Source organism: Pleurodeles waltl, chromosome 12 (genome assembly GCF_031143425.1).
Source record: "Pleurodeles waltl isolate 20211129_DDA chromosome 12, aPleWal1.hap1.20221129, whole genome shotgun sequence".
NCBI lineage: Eukaryota > Metazoa > Chordata > Amphibia > Caudata > Salamandridae > Pleurodeles > Pleurodeles waltl.
The window spans coordinates 554,652,488-554,669,548 of NC_090451.1; the positions used below are offsets into that span (position 1 = coordinate 554,652,488).

General features: G+C 47.9%; 1 protein-coding gene across 3 annotated transcripts in view; it reads right to left on the minus strand.

Moving 5' to 3' along the window:
- Window positions 1-17,061, minus strand: part of LOC138268196 (butyrophilin subfamily 1 member A1-like) — a 354,320-nt gene that overhangs the window by 265,290 nt on the left and 71,969 nt on the right. The window lies entirely within an intron of this gene.

Genomic DNA, 17,061 nt, shown 5'->3' on the forward strand with positions numbered 1-17,061 from the left:
TCTTTGGTCACCCTGTTAGGGGTCCATTAGCTCTTGTGAACGAGGGGTGGGAGCAACCCTTGAAGCCCCCTAAAGAAGAAATAGTGAATTATTTGCTTGGCCACAAGATCAAGAATGGCTGAGTACATGAAAAAGGGCACTAAGAACCTTTAGGCAAGCCAAGAATTGTGAAAGCAATGGGATGACCAGAAGGCTGCCCTGACAGTGTACCAACCAGGATAGAAGGTGTGGGTTGTGGTGCCTGTGGCACCTAGAGCACCCCAAGATAAATGGAGTGGACCACACATCATAGTAAAGAAGAACAGTGAGGTCACTTATTTAGTTGACCTAGCCACCTCTAGAAGTCCTCATAGAGTACTTCATGTGAACCGCCTGAAGCCCTACTATGACAGGGCTGATTTAACCCTGCTCATGGCCACTGATGAGGAAGAGGAAGAAGAGAGTGACACTCTCCCTGATCTCTTCTCCAACACTGCAGCTGATGGCTCAGTGGATGGAGTTGTCATAGCAGACTGCCTTACTGAGTCTCAGAAGGAGGACTTCAGGAACCTCTTAGGTCAGTTTTCTGAACTCTTTTCTCTGATGCCTGTTCAGACTACATGGTGTGAGCACACCATTGATACAGGAGACAGTTTACCTGTCAAGAGTAAGATGTATAGGCAGCCTGACCATGTCAGAGATTGCATTAAATCTGAGGTTCAGAAAATCCTTGACTTAGGAGTGATTGAGCACTCTGATAGCCCCTGTTCCAGCCTAGTGGTACTTGTACCCAAATATCACTCTCAGAATGACAAAAGGGAGATGAGGTTTTCTGTAGATTACAGAGGGCTGAACACAGTCACAAAGACTGATGCTCACCCTATACCCAGGGCAGATGAGCCAATAGGTACATTGGCATCTGCCAAGTATCTAAGCACTTTTTATTTGACTGCAGGGTATTGGCAGATCAAACCATCAGAAGATGCTAAACCAAAGACAGTTTTCTCAACCATTGGAGGGCATTATCAGTTTACAATTATGAGCTTTGATTTGAAGAATGCACCTGCCACTTTTCAGAGGTTGGTGAACACAGTCCTCCAAGGTCTAGAATCTTTCAGTGCAGCATATCTTGATGATATTGCTGTCCTTAGCTCCACCTGGGATGACCACCTGGTCCACCTTTCGAACGTTTTGGAGGCTCTGCAAAAGGGAAGCCTCACTATCAAGGCCTCAAAGTACCAGATAGGGCAGGGGAAGGTAGTTTATCTGGGACACCTGTTAGGTGGAGAACAGATTGAACCACTACAGGGGAAGATCCAGACTACTTTAGACTGGGATCCTCCTACAACACAGATACAGGTCAGAGCCTTTCTCGGTCTTGCTGGGTATTACAGGAGGTTCATTAGGAACTATGGCGCCATTGTTGTCCCTCTTAATGGCCTCACCTCAATGAAAATGCCTCAAAAGTTATTATGGACAGCTAGCTGTCAGAAAGCTTTTGAGGAGCTAAAGTAGTCCATATGCACTGCACCTCTCTTAAAAAGCCCAAACTACTCCAAGAAGTTCATAGTTCAGACTGATGCTTCAGAGGTAGGGGTTGGGACAGTTTTATCACAACTCAATACAGAGGGCCAGGTATAAGCAGAAGGATGGCCCCTAGAGAAAAACGCCGGTCAGCCATAGAGAGAGATATCCTTTGCTGTGGTCTGGGCCTTGAAGAAGTTGAGACCATACCTCTTTGAGGCTCACATCATTGTTCAGACATACCACAAACCTCTATTATGGCTAAAGCAAATGAAAGGAGAAAACCCTAAATTGTTGAGGTGGTCCATTTCCCTACAGGTTATGGACTTTTGCAGAGGAACATAGACCTTGGGGGTAACCACTCCAATGCAGATGGACTCTCCAGATATGTCCACTTAAACAATGAAGACTCATTCGGGCAAGCTTAGCCTTATTTTCCCTCGTTTGGTGGGGGGGTGTAGGAAAGTAGCCTCTTTTTGCCATGATTACCCCTATTTTCTGCCTGATGCCAGCTTGCCTGACTGTGTTCACTGGGATCCTACTAACCAGGAGCCCAGTGATTATGCACTTTCTCCCTAAATGTTGTCACTGCATACTGGTAACCCAGTATTTCAAGTATAATTGGCATACTGGTGCCCCCTTATAAGTCCCTAGTATGGTACCTAGGTACCCAGGCCATTGAGGTTCCAGGTGATCCCTATGGGCTGCAGCATTTCTTTTGCCACCCAAAGGGAGCCCATGCAAGGGTTTCTGCAGCACTGCCATTGCAGCCTGCGTGAAAAGGTGCATGCAGCCTTTCACTGCCATCTACACTGCACCAGGTCACTTATAAGTCACCCCTATAGCAGGCCCTCCATCCCTGAGAGCAGGGTTCAGAGTACCTGTGTGTGAGTGTAGGAGGCTGGCCTGGTTTGTAGTGGGTACCAATACTAGGTCCAGTTATCCCTTATTAGAGAAATGTAGTCAGTGTCTCGCAGCTTAGGCTGTCTAGAGGTAGCTGTAGTTGAGCAGCCAAGGCTGAACTAGGTGACATGCAAATCTCTTGCAATACCACTGTAGTTACACAGTACTCACACACATGAAAGACAATACTCAGTGTTAAAAAAATAAAGGTACTTTATTTTAGTGACACAATGAAAAAAATATTTTGGAGACTATGGCCCATATTTATACTTTTTGACGCACAACTGCGCCAACGCAGTTGTGCGTCAAAAAATTTAACGCCGGCTAACGCCATTCTGAAGTGCCATGCGGGCGCCGTATTTATTCAATGACGTTAGCCGGCGTTAGAATGGGAAAATGGAGTTTGGGCGTCAAAAAATGGGGCAAGTCAGGCTGAGGCAAATTTTTCACCTCAACCCGATTTGCGTCATTTTTTTTCACTCCCAACCCCCATTAAAATGACTCCTGTCTTAGCAAAGAGAGGAGTCATGCCCCCTTGCCCAATGGCCATGCCCAGGGGACCTATGTCCCCTGGGCACGGTCATTGGGCATAGTGGCATGTAGGGGGGCACAAATCAGGCCCCCCTATGCCACCCAAAAAAAAAAAATATATACCTACCTGAACTTACCTTAAGTTTCCTGGGATGGGTCCCTCCATCCTTGGGTGTCCTCCTGGGGTGGGCAAGGGTGGCAGGGGGTGTCCCTGGGGGCATGGGAGGGCACCTCTGGGCTCCTTCCGAGCCCACAGGTCCCTTAACGCCTGCCCTGAGCAGGCGTTAAAAAATGACGCTAACGAGGGTAGACGTCATTTTTTTGACCCACCCACTCCCGGGCGTCATTTTTGCCCGGGAGTATAAATACGACGCACATGCCTCGGAGTAATTTTTTAGTAGGGAACGCCTCCCTTGCATATCATTAAAGCAAGGAAGGTGTCCACGCAAAAAAATGACGCAAACTCCATGAACTTTGACGCTCGACGCGTCTAACGCCAAAGTATAAATATGGAGTTAGTTTTGCGTCGGATTTGCGTAAAAAAAAGACGCAAATCCGGCGCAAACAGAGTATAAAACAGAGTATAAATATGCCCCTATAATCTCTGAGGAGGTAAATAAAATACACAATATATACATAAAAACAGATAAGTAAATAGTCAGAAATCACAATAGGTTGCAATGGGCCTAGGGGGAACACAAATCATATACTAAAACAGTGGAATGCGAAAGTCGGTTTCCCACCTAGACAAGTGTAGCGTGTAGAGGGGCGCTGGGAGAAAACACCAAAGGTAAGTAATAGACCCCACCCCAGAGCCCAGGAAAGCAGGAGTAAAACACAGCACGTTTCCTAAAACACACTAGAAGTCGTGATAGAAGATAATGCAAGAACCAGAAGAGACCGCAAGACACCAACGATGGATTCCTGGACCTGAAGACCTGTGGAGGAAGGGGACGAAGTCCAGGAAGCTGTTACGACTCTGTCATCCCATTTCTAGGGGGTGCTGTAAGGGGACTGTCGGAAGCCTGGGAATCACCTTAAACACTTATCTAGAGTCTCATGCTGACTCATGTTTGTATCTCTTCTTGCTCCATGGTACACTTGTGTAGTACTACATTTGCTTCCTGGGACTGCAAATCCCATAATGCACAGCCTGGTAGTAAGGAAAGTCCGGATTCTGTTTCCCATTGTTTTCTATGGGGGAAGTCCAGTTGCTCCTTTTCACCGGATCCTCTCCTCCAGGACTTGCAAGTGTCTGAAACTACACACACCTGAGACCTCTCCTGTGCAGCCCAGCTTGGAACTGCTTATAAGCAGCCATTTCCTCAAGCTCCCCGTCGTGCATTGGAGTTCGATTCCTTTGTGTTACAGACCGTTTGTGGGATGGTGTTCCAGTTTTGTTCCTGTTCTGTTCCAGCTTGATCCTGTTTCCTGTTTCTCTGCCATGCTCCTGATTGTTCCAGCCAGAGTCTGCTCCCTATCTCTTAGCCTTGTACCTGTTTGTTTCTTCCAGAGCCTGCTCCCTGTTTCTCTGCCCGGCTCCTGCCTTGTTTCAGCCTGAACCTTCTCCCTGTTTCCCAGTCCTGTTTACTGCTCATTTCCTACTCCCTGTATTCCAGCCCTGTCCTTGCCTGTTCCAGCCAGAGCCTGCTCTCAGTTTCCCAGTCCTGTTTCTGTTTGTCCCAGCCAGAAGTTTGCACCCTGTTTGTAAGTCCTAGTCCCGCCTTTGCTTCAGCCTGAGCCTGTTCCTAGTTCTTGCCTCTTAGTTTGTTCCCTTCTGTTTCTGTTTCTTCTTGGTTATTTGTGTCTGGTAAGTGTTCTATCAGTCTTCACCATTGTATAAGTGTCCTCCTTTGTTCTGGGGTTAGCTCCTGGTTTCCAGGAGGCAATTCCAGCCCCCATCCTTGTCCAGTGTTATACGTTGTCTTTCGTGCCTAACAGTGACAGTGTGCTATTGCTGTTTTCTCAGGAATCGCCACTGTGTTTCCAGCTGGACCCACAAGAGCGTGTCTTGTGTATGTAAGTACTTTCCTTCTCTGTGCTCTAGGGTCCAGAGACAGAATCACTTCTGCTGCCTCCTTTCTATGGGGCTGGCAGGGTGACTATCTGTAAGAGCAAACTGCACAGAGGCATTGACATTCCCTGTCACTGTGGGAGGTTCTGCGACTTACTCTGTGTACAACCCCAGCGTGTTTGTCCATTAGTAATCTGTTTCCTGTTTGTTCACGCCAGGGTTGCTCTGCTTTTACTTTCCCGTGCCTGTTCATAGCTGTCCTTTCCGTGTATGCCTTTAGCTGCTCTTCTTCCCCAGTATACTACCTCTTTAGGATATTTGGTGACCTCAAGGGGTGTCCCAACCAGAGTCCTGATCAGACCCGACCGAAACCGTGACAGAATGCACAACCCAAAAATGTCAAGCTCCCCAGTCAGTAAAGGCATGCACAGACCTAAAATGTTTTCCTATCATGTTAAGACACCCCTTTCTAAACCTATACATTCTCTGAAGACCTCTAAAAAAGACCTTAGTTAAAGAAAATCAAAGATTGCAAATTCAGTACTACATTGCGTGGCTTGCTGATCCGTCAATGTTCAACTATTATCATATCTGTGATATGTGCCTTTGCCATCCTTGCCACCTCTTGATTCAAAGGATGAATCAGAGTCTTCAGAAGGAAGTGTCTCAGCCACTCTATCTAAACAAATAAATCCAAAGGAAGAAGTGAGTTCTGATGCAGACGCCAATAGCTGCACCTTAAGAAACCAAGATATGACTTTACTGGAGATTAAGGGCAAGTTGTGCAACAGTGTTGAAGAATCTGAATCTAGTGATGAGAGTGGTTCCTGCCCTGCTGTGGACAAACTTGCAGATAGTGCTGTTCAAATGACACACAGACCAGAATTTTCAGAAAGTGGGGATAGTCCTGTCCTTTCAAACAATATCATAGAATTTTCAGATAATGAAGAGACAGTTCCTGTTTCAAGTGAACTAATTGATTTCTCTGAATGCTGCTTACTGGTGTAGGTGCACCTTTTATTACTATTACAGAAATGCCACTTATAGAAAGTGAGCATTTCTCTGTGCTTATGACTCTGGTGTTTTTCAGCTTGACTCCAATCCACATCTGGGCAGAGTGACAGTTGGGCTTTGTGCATACTTTCCAGACAGCCTGTACATAGGAAGGGTGGAGGTGTCACAGAGGTGAATCTGCATGCTGAATAGTCTTCCTGGGCTGAGGGAAGGGAGAGGCAGGGTACACCTACATTTGTAAAGGCTGTGCCCTGGACTCACACAATAGGGTTGTTTACCCCCAACTGATGTTTGGAGCCTGCACTGCCAGAACCAGTTGTAACTGGTTGGAACCTCCTCTCCTCTTCCTTTGTAACACACTGTAAAGACTGAGTATAAGTACAGGGGGGTTTCCCCACAATTTGGAGACATTTTGGAACTTACCTGGAACTGGATACAGACTGCTGGAGGAACTCACAAGGAACCACCATGGATTGCTGCTGTTGTGCTGCCCTGTGACCTGCTAGTCACTAGGAGAGACTGCCATCTGCCTGCATCCCCCTGGCCCTGGCCTGCTGCTGGGCCCTACCCTCTGTGCTCCTTCTTCTTGGACTCTTTGTCCCCCAGGGGCAGGGTGCTGTGGCCCCTGACTCCTGTAACCACCTGTTTCAAGCGCATGAGGAGCGCTTTTTTTTCAATTGTGTAGAGCCTGGAGAGTGCTTTTCTTTAGGCCCCTAGCGCCTAGTGAGGGATGTGGAGTTATTTTTGTAGCACTTTTGAAGCACTTTCCTGACGCTAAGAATCACGGCGAAGCCCGGGCGGGCTGGTTACACTGTGCGCAAGGACACGCTACTTTCCCGGACCCCCGGGGCACAACTCAGTGGAAATAGGAACCAGCGTGTTCCTGATAGTGCCCGGGGGTGACAAGCGATAAGGCCAGTGCTCCTGGGGCACCAACAGACACCTCCTTTGGGTGTTTAACCACCACAGCCCAGGGAGAAGTTGAGTTCGCCTGCCGGTCGGGCAGGACAGCCAGGGTGTGGCACCCCTGACCAGTGGGGAACCGGTAAGGTTGTCCCCGCCGTCCGAGTGCTCCTTTTGGCCTGAGGAGCAGCCGAGCAATCTGGGAGCCCCGGCGGGCTCAGTACTCGCTCCCGGAGGAGCACCACCCTTTTTCTGGGGGATCAAGACCTGCATGGCCGCATTGGAGGAGGACCGAGGCTCGCTGGGGCCCCCTCCCTCCTTATCGTGTTGCAGCTCAAGGGCGGGTGGGATGGAAGCCTCATCGGAGGTTCCCCGTGCCACCGGACCCCAGTATTGTTCTTTGGGGGCATTGTTGTGGTCCCCCCTTGTGAAAGGGCCAGTGGAGGCCCAGGGGGCCCCCACAGATTGCGTGCCCCAGGAGGGGCCTGTCATAAATCCAGAGGGGGTGCGTGGCGCCCTCTCTTCCCCCAAATCACCGGAGGGCTCCCGTTTTGCGCAGTGGAGCGCCAGTGGCCCCTTTTTGATAGATTGATATGTTGCCTACCTATGTTTATGATGTTTCATATATGTATGCAGATGTTCTTTTTATGGCCATGATATGCTAAAAAAAAATCCTGACTTGCCATAAGTTTTATAATGTTCCTAGTATGGGCGTTTATGATATTTCTATGACAAGTGCATTTGTGTAGTAACTTGATTCCTCACTACTGCTTATGTTGCAGAATACTAAGTAACCTGTGTGTTATATGTGACTACTGCTAGTTTTACAGAGTAACTAATGTGTAACGCTCTGACAACTGCTAAGGTAGCAGGATATTACTGATATGTTGTGTTTGGTCTAATAATTGTGTTGTGTACAATAAAGTATGTTTTCATATAACTTGGTGCTGTGTTTCCTTTGTGGTGGGGATAGTGCGTCACTTGTGTTGTGTGTGTTGTGCAAATGCTTTCCACATTGCCGCTGGAATAGGGCTGACTGCTCGTGCTAAGCTACCACGGGGTGAGCGGGGGTTATCTTAGACATATAGTTCCCTTGCCCTGAGTAGAGTGGGTGGGTTCTGCCTAGCTTAGGTACATACCCCAGCCAACCAGAAACCCCATTTCTAACACCTGTTTTATATTTTCATATGTTCAGTTTCATGGTTGGCATTATTGTCATGTATTTAGTTAGACCTTTTGTGTTTGTAGTTTTGTACTTATTTATAATTAGTTAGTGTTTTTTTTGTTGTTTAAAGAAAAGTAATGGAGGTGTGCATGGAGTGGCACTTGGCTGGTGGTGTGCGGGAAGTGGAGCTTGGCTGGCGGTGTGCGTGGAGTTGCGCTTGGCTGGCGGTGTGCGTGGAGTGGCGCTTGGCTGGCGATGTGCATGGAGTGGAGCTTGACTGGCGGTGTGCATGGAGTGGCGTTTGGCTGGCGATATAAATAGTGACTTGCTGTTGGCCACTACAACACAGTTCTAGCCAAACCCCAGCCAACAGACTCCCATCAGCTGGTGTGATTGCTGTATCAGGCATGTTGGCGTATGAAAGTGATGGGCCCTTGAATGGCGCTGTCTGTTAATGAGTGTTGAAATGTGCTGGGCCTGCGGCTGGAGGCGTGAATGGTCTTGTGCATGTTATGCATGAAAGGCGTGTGAATGGACTGTAAAGCGGTTGCTGCCTTCTCGCGGCTTTACAGCTCACGAGCTGTGAGTCATTGGTTCAGTTTTTTGGCCTTTCAGTTATTAACAGTGCATTTCATTTTTGTGAAATCTCTTGTTAATAACATTTGATCTACTGAACCATCACTCACCCTTGTGCCAAATCCAACCATTATGCGTGGTAAAAATGAAAAAACCCTGCTCTGCTGTAATCAGGCATCGTAGCACACCAATGGCATGCTAGGTTTCTCGGGTGGGACCCCGATGATGAAGCATGCCACCAAATAAATTGGTGGGTGATGGGTCTTTTTAACATAACCTAAGTGTAGAAAAGTACCCTCTTTTTGCCATGGGTACCCCCATTTTCTGCCTGATGTCAGTTTGTTTGACTGTATTCAATGGGATCCGGCTGACCACGACCCAGTGATTATGCTCTATCTCCTCTAAATTTTGTCACTGCATACTGGTAATCCAGTATTTCACCCAAAATTGGCATACTGGTTGTGAGAAAGTATCCTCTTTCTAGCATGGTTACCCCCATTTTTGGCCTGTTTGTCAGTGTTTTTCACTGTGTTTTTACTGTCTCACTGGGATCCTGCTAGTCAGGACCCCAGTGCTCATAGTTTGTGGCCTATGTGTGTTGTCAGTAGGCTTGACTGTGTCACTGGAGTTCTGCTAACCAGAACTCCAGTGCTTATGCTCTCTCTGTTTACCAAATTTGTCCTTATAGTTTAGTGACTCCATACACCAATTCTAATTGGCACACTGGACCCCCCTTATAAGACCCTAGTATATGGTACCTAGGTACACGGGGCATTGGGGTTCCAAGAGATCCTTATGAGCTGCAGCATTTCCTTTTCCACCCATACGGAGCTCATACAAACACTCCTTCAGGACTGGCACTGCAGCCTGAGTGAAATAGTGCACACACTATTTCACAGCCATTTTCACTGCACCGGGTACCTTATAAGTCACCTATATGTCTAACCTTCAGTTACTGAAGTCTAGGTAAAAGGTTACTGTGTGTGAGGGCACCCTTGCACTAGCAAAGGTGCCCCCACATTGTCCAGGACCAATTCCCCAGACTTCGTGAGTGCAGGACATCATTATAAGCGTGCACTACATATATGTCAATACATATATGAAAGTTCACAATGGTAACTCTGAATATGGCCATATGAGGTGTCTAAGATTGTGAAACTGAACCCACAAACCAAATCTGGTATTGGAGGGCTAATTTCATGCACCCTGGGGGCTCCACCATGGACCCCCAGTACTGCCACACCAGCTCTCTGAGGTTTCCACTGCAGCCCCAGCTGCTGCCACCTCACAGACAGGTTTTTGCCATCCTGGGGATTGAGCAGCTCAATCCCAGGAAGGCAGAACAATGCATTTCTTTTAGAAGAGGAGTGTTACACTCTCTCCCATTGGAAATAGGTGTTAAAGGCTGGGAGGGGTATCCTCCCAGAGCCTCTGTAAATGCTTTGAAGGGCCCTCCTTGCATAATCCAGTCTACACCAGTTCAGAGACCCTCCAGTCCCTGCTCTGGTGCGAAAATGGACAAAGAAAAGCGGAGTGACCACTCCCTTGTCCATTACACTAAGGGGTGGTGCCCAGAGCTCCTTCAGAGTGTCCCTGGCATTAGGCATCTTGGATTCCAAGGTATGGGGGCCCTCTGGGAGCATCTGAGTGGCCAGTACCAGCAGGTGGCATCAGAGTCCCCTCCTGATAGGTGGATACCTGGGTAGGTAGCCAATCCCCCTCTCAGGGCTATTTAGGGTCTCACCTCTGGGTGTTTCCTCAGATTCGGTTTGCAAGATTCCTCCAGGACTCCTCTGAATCCTCTGCTTCAGCTTCTGACCATCGGATCAACCACAGACTGCTCCAGGAACCGCTGTAACTGCAACAAAGTATCCAGGAAGGCTCCTGTGACCTGCAACTTCAGCTCCAGCTAGCAACTGCAACAGTTTCCAAGGTGTGCACGCTCTGGCGACTGCCTGTCTTCACCCTGCACCAGAAGAACCAAAGGAATCTCATGTGGAGTGACAGAGTCACTTCCCTGCTTCAGCAGGTACCTCTCTGCAATGATGACCGGTTCTCTGAGACGCCTCCCCTGTTGACAAGTGTGATCCCTGGAACACAGGTGGTGGACCGAAGTGACCCTGGCTGTCCAAAGGTCCATCTGTCCAAATTTGGTGGAGGTAAGAGCTTGCCTCCCCGTGCAGCGACAGTACCCCGTGCACTGTATCTTCTGCAGCCCCTTGGGCTTCTGTGCACTTCTCCCAAAAGTTCTTCGTGCACGGCATAGCCCAGGTCCCCAGCACTCCATCCTGTGACACACAGCTCTCTGAGTTGTTCTCCGGCTGCGTGGGATCCTCCTGTGTAGTGCTGCAAAGACCACACTTTGCAACTCCTTTGTCCCAGTGTCCTGGGACTCTCATGGGTGCTGCCTGGTCTTCTGAGGGCTCTCTGAAATGCTGAAAGCCCCCTCTGTCTCCTCAATCCGAGTTGAGACCCCATGTCCCTCCTGGGTCTGAGCAGCTCCTCTTTGATGCAAAACTCCTACTTGCATGAACTAAGGCTTGTTGGCGGAATCCAGCGACGCAAACAACCTGCATCCAACAGCTCAACGTGAGACATCTCTTACACCAAGCAGGAACCCGCAGCTATCTTCTTTGGTGCATTTCTGTACTTTTCTTCCAACTGGAGAATCCACTTTTGCACCTTCTTCCAGGTGGGCAGGGGCTCCTGTTCTTCCTGGACTCTTCTTTGACTTCTGGATTTGATATTCTCTCTCCAAAGGTCTTCAGGTCCAGGAATCCATTGTTGGCTGCTTGCAGTCTTGCTGGTTCTTGCATATTTCTTCATCACGACTTGTATTGTGTTCTGAGGGAACTTGCTGTACTTTACTCCTGCTTTCCTGGGTTCTGGGGTGGGGTACTTTACTTACCTTTGGCGTTCTCTTACACTCCCAGCATCCCTCTACACACTACACTTACCTAGGGGGAAATTTGACATTCGCATTCCACTATTTTAGTATATGGTTTGTGTTGCCCCTAGGCCTATTGCGATCTATTATATTTTTCACTGTTTGCCCTATTCTATGACTATTTACTTACCTGATTTTGGTTGCTATTGCATATCTTGTGTATAATACTTACCTCCAGAAGGAGCATTGCCTCTAAGATATTTTTGGCCTTTGTCACTAAAATAAAGTACCTTTATTTTTGGTAACACTGAGTATTTTCTTTTATTGTGTATAAGTACTATGTGACTATAGTGGTATTGCGAGAGCTTTGCATGTCTCCTAGTTCAGCCTTGGCTGCTCTCAGCTATAGCAACATCTAGACAGCCTAAGCTGCTAGACACTGCCTACATTTCACTAATAAGAGATAACTGGACCTGGTATAAGGTGTGAATACCACTACAAATCAGGCCAGCCTTCTACACTAAGGGGCGTATTTATAGGACCCCAGCGCCACAGGTGTGTCACTTTTTAGGACACTCCTGTGGTGTTAAGCACTGTGCCGTATTTACAAGGTGGCGTTACGCCACCTTTCGTGGCTTAACGTCACCTTGTAAATACGGCCCCTTCCCACGCAGCACTGTGCGTGGAAGGGGCGTGCAATAGGTGTTGCTGTGGGCGTGCCACAGCTACACCCATTGCATTTTGACGCTGCCTCAGATTTATGTAATTTCCTAAACCTGAGGCAGCGGCAAAATCTAACGCCACCCCCAGGGGTGGCATTTGTAGGGCGCAACAAGGGGGAATACTTTTATTCCTCCTCGATTTTTGCGTTTCCTATGCGTGCTGCATTCTGCAGCATGCATAGAAGGAGCAAAATGCCAAAAGTGATTGTTTTTGTGCAGGAAGGTGTCCCTTCCTGCACATAAACAATCATTTGAAAATGACTCTTTGGCACTTTTGCATTGTGCAGCACACACAAAAGTGCCAAAGCATCATTAGTGATTGTTTATTTTCAGGATGGGACACCTTCCCGCACATAAAAAATCACACCCCTCAATGCAGACATCCTTGCATGATGGTGCATTGGCTCTGGCAGTTGAATTTAGTGCAAGCGCAGGGGACAACACAGGGGCGCGCCGTATTCACTTAAATACGGTGCATCTCTGCGTTTCTAAAGTGGCGCAGCGCTGCACCACTTTTCCATAAATCTGGCCCTAAGTGCGTTTTTTTTCACAATTTTAGTGTTTGGAACATCACAGAAGAACATTGACACATCAAAGTGATCTATTGCAAAACTACCTGTTTCTGCAGGGCGGGCACCTGTGTTTTTGATCCCGGGTGCGGCGGTCATCTAGGGAAACCTACCAAACCCAGACATTTTTGAAAACTAGACACCCGGTAGAGTCCAGGGAGGTGTGGCTTGCGTGGATCCCAAACATTTTCTTATCCATACTCCCTGAAGACCTCAAAATTTGCTTAAAAGCATATTTTCCTCACGTTTCTTTGTAGGATCACCACACCAGCACAAATTTCCTACCACCCAGCGTTCCCCTCAGTCTCCCAGGTAAAATGATACCTCACTTGTGTGGGTCCCCAAAGTAGCCTAAAAATGTATTTAAAAAAATCTCCCTATCAAATCGCTGTGCTATCCCCTCAATCTTTACACGTTCTTGGCCTTTTTCTGTTGCAGGCACCTGGGCCACCTACACAAGTGAGGTATCATTTTTATAGGTAGACCGAGGGGAACATTGGGTGGTAGGAAATTTGTACCAGCATGGTGATCCAACAAAGAAAAGTGTGGAAACTGTGATTTGTTGAGCTATATTTGAGGTTTGCAGAGTAGTCTGGGTAAGAAAATGTTGGGGGATCCACACAAGCCACACCTCCCTGGGTGTCTAGTTTTCAAAAATTTCTGGGTTTGGTAGGTTTCCTTAGATGACTGCCGCACCCGGGACCAAAAACGCAGTTGCCCCCTGTGCAAAAACAGGTACTTTTGTAATAGATCATTTAGATGTGTCTATGTTGTGTTTTGGGGCATTTCCTAAGGCGAGCACAGGGTCTACCCACACGTAAGGTACCATTTTTATTGGGAGACTTGAGGGAACAGTAGGTAGGTGGAAGTTTGTGGCTTCCCTCAGATTCTAGAACGTTCCATCACCAAAATGTGAGGAAAAAGTGTTTTTCTGGCCAAATTGAGAGGTTTGCAAAGGATTCTGGGTAATAGAACCTGGTGAGAGCCCCACAAGTCACCCAATTCTGAATCTCCCTAGATGTCTAGTTTTCATAAATGTATAGGTTTGCTAGGTTTCCCTAGGTGCCAGCTGAGCTAGAATCCAAAATCCACTGCTGGGCACTTCGCTAAAAACAGGTCAGTTTTCCTTGGGAAAATGTGATATGTCCAGGTTGTGTTTTGGGGCATTTCCTGTCATGGGCACTAGGCCTTGCCACACAAGTGAGGTACCGGTTTTATCGTGAGTCCTGGAGGAACGCTGGTAGAAGGATGTTTGTGGCTCCCCTCAGATTCCAGAACTTTCCATCACTGAAATGTGAGAAAAAAGTGTTTTTTGCAACATTTTGAGGTTTGCAAAGGATTCTGGGTAATAGAACTTGGTGAGAGCCTCACAAGTCACCCCATTCTGAATTCCCCATGATATGTAGTTTAAAAAAATGTACAGGTTTGCTAGGTTTCCCTAGGTGCTGGCTAAGGTAGAGGCCAAAATCCACAGGTAGGCACTTAACAAAAAACAGGTCAGTTTTCTTTGGGAAAATGTGATGGGTCCACGTTGTATTTTTGGCCATTTCTTGTCGTGGACACTAGGCCTACCCACGCAAGTGAGGTACCATTTTTTATCTGGAGGCTTGAGGGGATGCTGGGTGAAAGGAAGTTTGTGGCTCCCCTCAGATTCCAGAACTTTGCAGCACCGAAATGTAGGAAAAAGTGTTTTTTTGCCACATTTTGAGGTTAGCAAAGGATTCTGGGTAATAGAACCTGGTGAGAGCCCCACAAGTCACCCCATCCTGGATTCCACTAGGTGTCTAATGTAGGAGGCTGGCCTGGTTTGTAGTGGGTACCTTGGGTACTTACACCTTATACCAGGTCCAGTTATCCCTTATTAGTGAAATGTAGTAGTGTTCTAGCAGCTTAGGCTGAAAGAGGTAGCTATAGCAGAGCAGCTTAGGCTGAACTAGGAATCACGTAAAGCTCCTGCAATACCACTTATAGTTAAACAGTACTTATACACAAGTAAAGGCAATACTCAATGTTACCAAAAATAAACATATTTATTTTGGTGACACAGCACCAAAAATATCTTAGAGACAATACTCCTTCTGGAGGTAAGTATTATACACAATATCTACACTAGACACCAAAATTAGACCAGTAAATAGTCATTGAACAATGAACAATAGGAAATGCTATAGAATGCAATGGGAGAAAATAGGTCTAGGGGCAACACAAACCATATACTAAGAAAGTGGAATACGAATCACGAATTACCCCCTAGACAAGTGTAGTGTGTGCAGAATCGCTGGGAGGGTAAGAATACAGTAAAGGTAAGTAAATTACCCCACCCCAGAGCCCAGAAAAGCCGGTGTAAAGTAACGCAAGTTTCCTTAGGACACACTACACCTCATGATTGGGATTTTGCAGCAACCAACCCAGTCTGCAAACAACAACTGCTGGATTCCTGGACCTGAAGACCTGCAAAGGAAGGGGACCACGTCCAGAAGTTGAAAGAAGTTCCAGGAAGGACAGGAGCCCCAGCCAACCCAGAAGAGGGTGCAAACCGGTTAGTTAAAGTCTGCAGGAATGTACCCTAGGAAGATGCCAGTGGGTTCCTGCATGATGCAAAGGATGTCCCTCAACGTGAAGATGGTTGAAGATGTGATTTCATGTTGGAAGTCACCAACAAGCCTTGGATACGACAAAAGTGTGTTTTGCGTCAAAATGGCGCTGGATGGATCCAGGAGGGACCTGGGGGCCTCAACTCCATGTGAGGAGGACAAGAGGGCTCTCAGCACTCTAGAGAGCCCTCAGGATGCCAGCCAGTACCCTCAGGAGTCCCAGGACACGGGGACAAAGGAGGTGCAAAACTCAGTTAAATGCAGCACAACAAAGGAAGGTCCCATGTCGCCGGAGAACAACTCAGCGAGTTGAACGTCACAGGATGGAGTGCTGGGGACCTGGGCAAGGCTGTGCACAAACGAATTTTGCAAAGAGTGCACAGAGTCCTCAGGAGGTGAAGAAGATGCAGTACATAGGGGTACCGTCGCTCTCTGGGAAGGCAAGGTCTTACCGCCTCCAAATTGCATCAGCAGGACCTCAGGACAGTCTATGTCGTTGGAGTCCACCCTCTGTGTCCTTAGGAGCATGCTCGTCACTGTGAGAGGAGTTCAAGGGTACTGGTCGTCATCTTGGAAAGTGCCTGCTTGAGCAGGGGAGTGACTACGTCACTCCACAGGAGATTTCTTTGGTCCTTCTGGTGCAGGATGAAGACAGCGAGTCCCCAGAGCGTGCACACCGTGGAAACTGTTGTAGTTGCTGACTTGGAGCTGAGGTTGCAGAAGAAAAGTATCCCTTGTGGATACTTTGTTGCAGTTACAGCGGTTCCTGGAGCAGGCTGCAGTTGATCCGAGGTCAGAGGATGAAGTAGTAGTTTCAGATGATTCCTGAAGGAAACTTGCAAGCAGAATCTGAAGAGAACCCACAGGAGAGACCCTGAATAGCCCTGAGAGGGGGATTGGCTACCTTATCAGGTATGCACCTATCAGGAGGGGTCTCTGATGTCACCTGCTGGCACTGGCCACTCAGAGCCCTCAAGAGGGCCCCTACACCTTGCAAAGCAAGATGGCTGAAGTCTGGGACACACTGGAGGAGCTCTGGGCACCACCCCTAGGGTGGTGATGGACAGGGGAGTGGTCACTCCCCTTTCCTTTGTCCAGTTTCGTGCCAGGACAGTGGACAAGGGGTCCCTGAACCGGTGTAGACTGGTTTATGCAAGGAGGGTACCATATGTGCCCTTCAAAGCATTTCCAGAGGCTAGGGGAGGCTACGCCTCCCCAGCCTGTAACACTTATTACCAAAGGGAGAGGGTGTAACACCCTGCTCTCAGAGGAAATGCTTTGTTCTGCCTTCCTGGGACTGGGCTGAGGGCAGAACCCTGTCTGTCAGGTGGCAGCAGCTGTAGCTGCAGTGCAAGCCTCAGAGAGCTGGTTTGGCAGTACTGGGGGTCCATGGTGGAGCCCCCAGAATGTATGGAATTGGCTCCCCAGTACCAGATTTGGAATGGGGGGACAATTACATGATCTTAGACATGTTACATGGCCATATTCGGAGTTACCATTGTGAAGCTACATGTAGGTATTGACCTATATGTAGTGCAAGCGTGTAATGGTGTCCTCACACTCACAAAGTCCCGGGAAATGGCCCTGAACTATGTGGGGGCACCTTTGCTAGATCAAGGGTGCCCTCACACTTAGTAACTTTGCACCTAACCTTCAGCAAGTGAAGGTTAGACATATAGG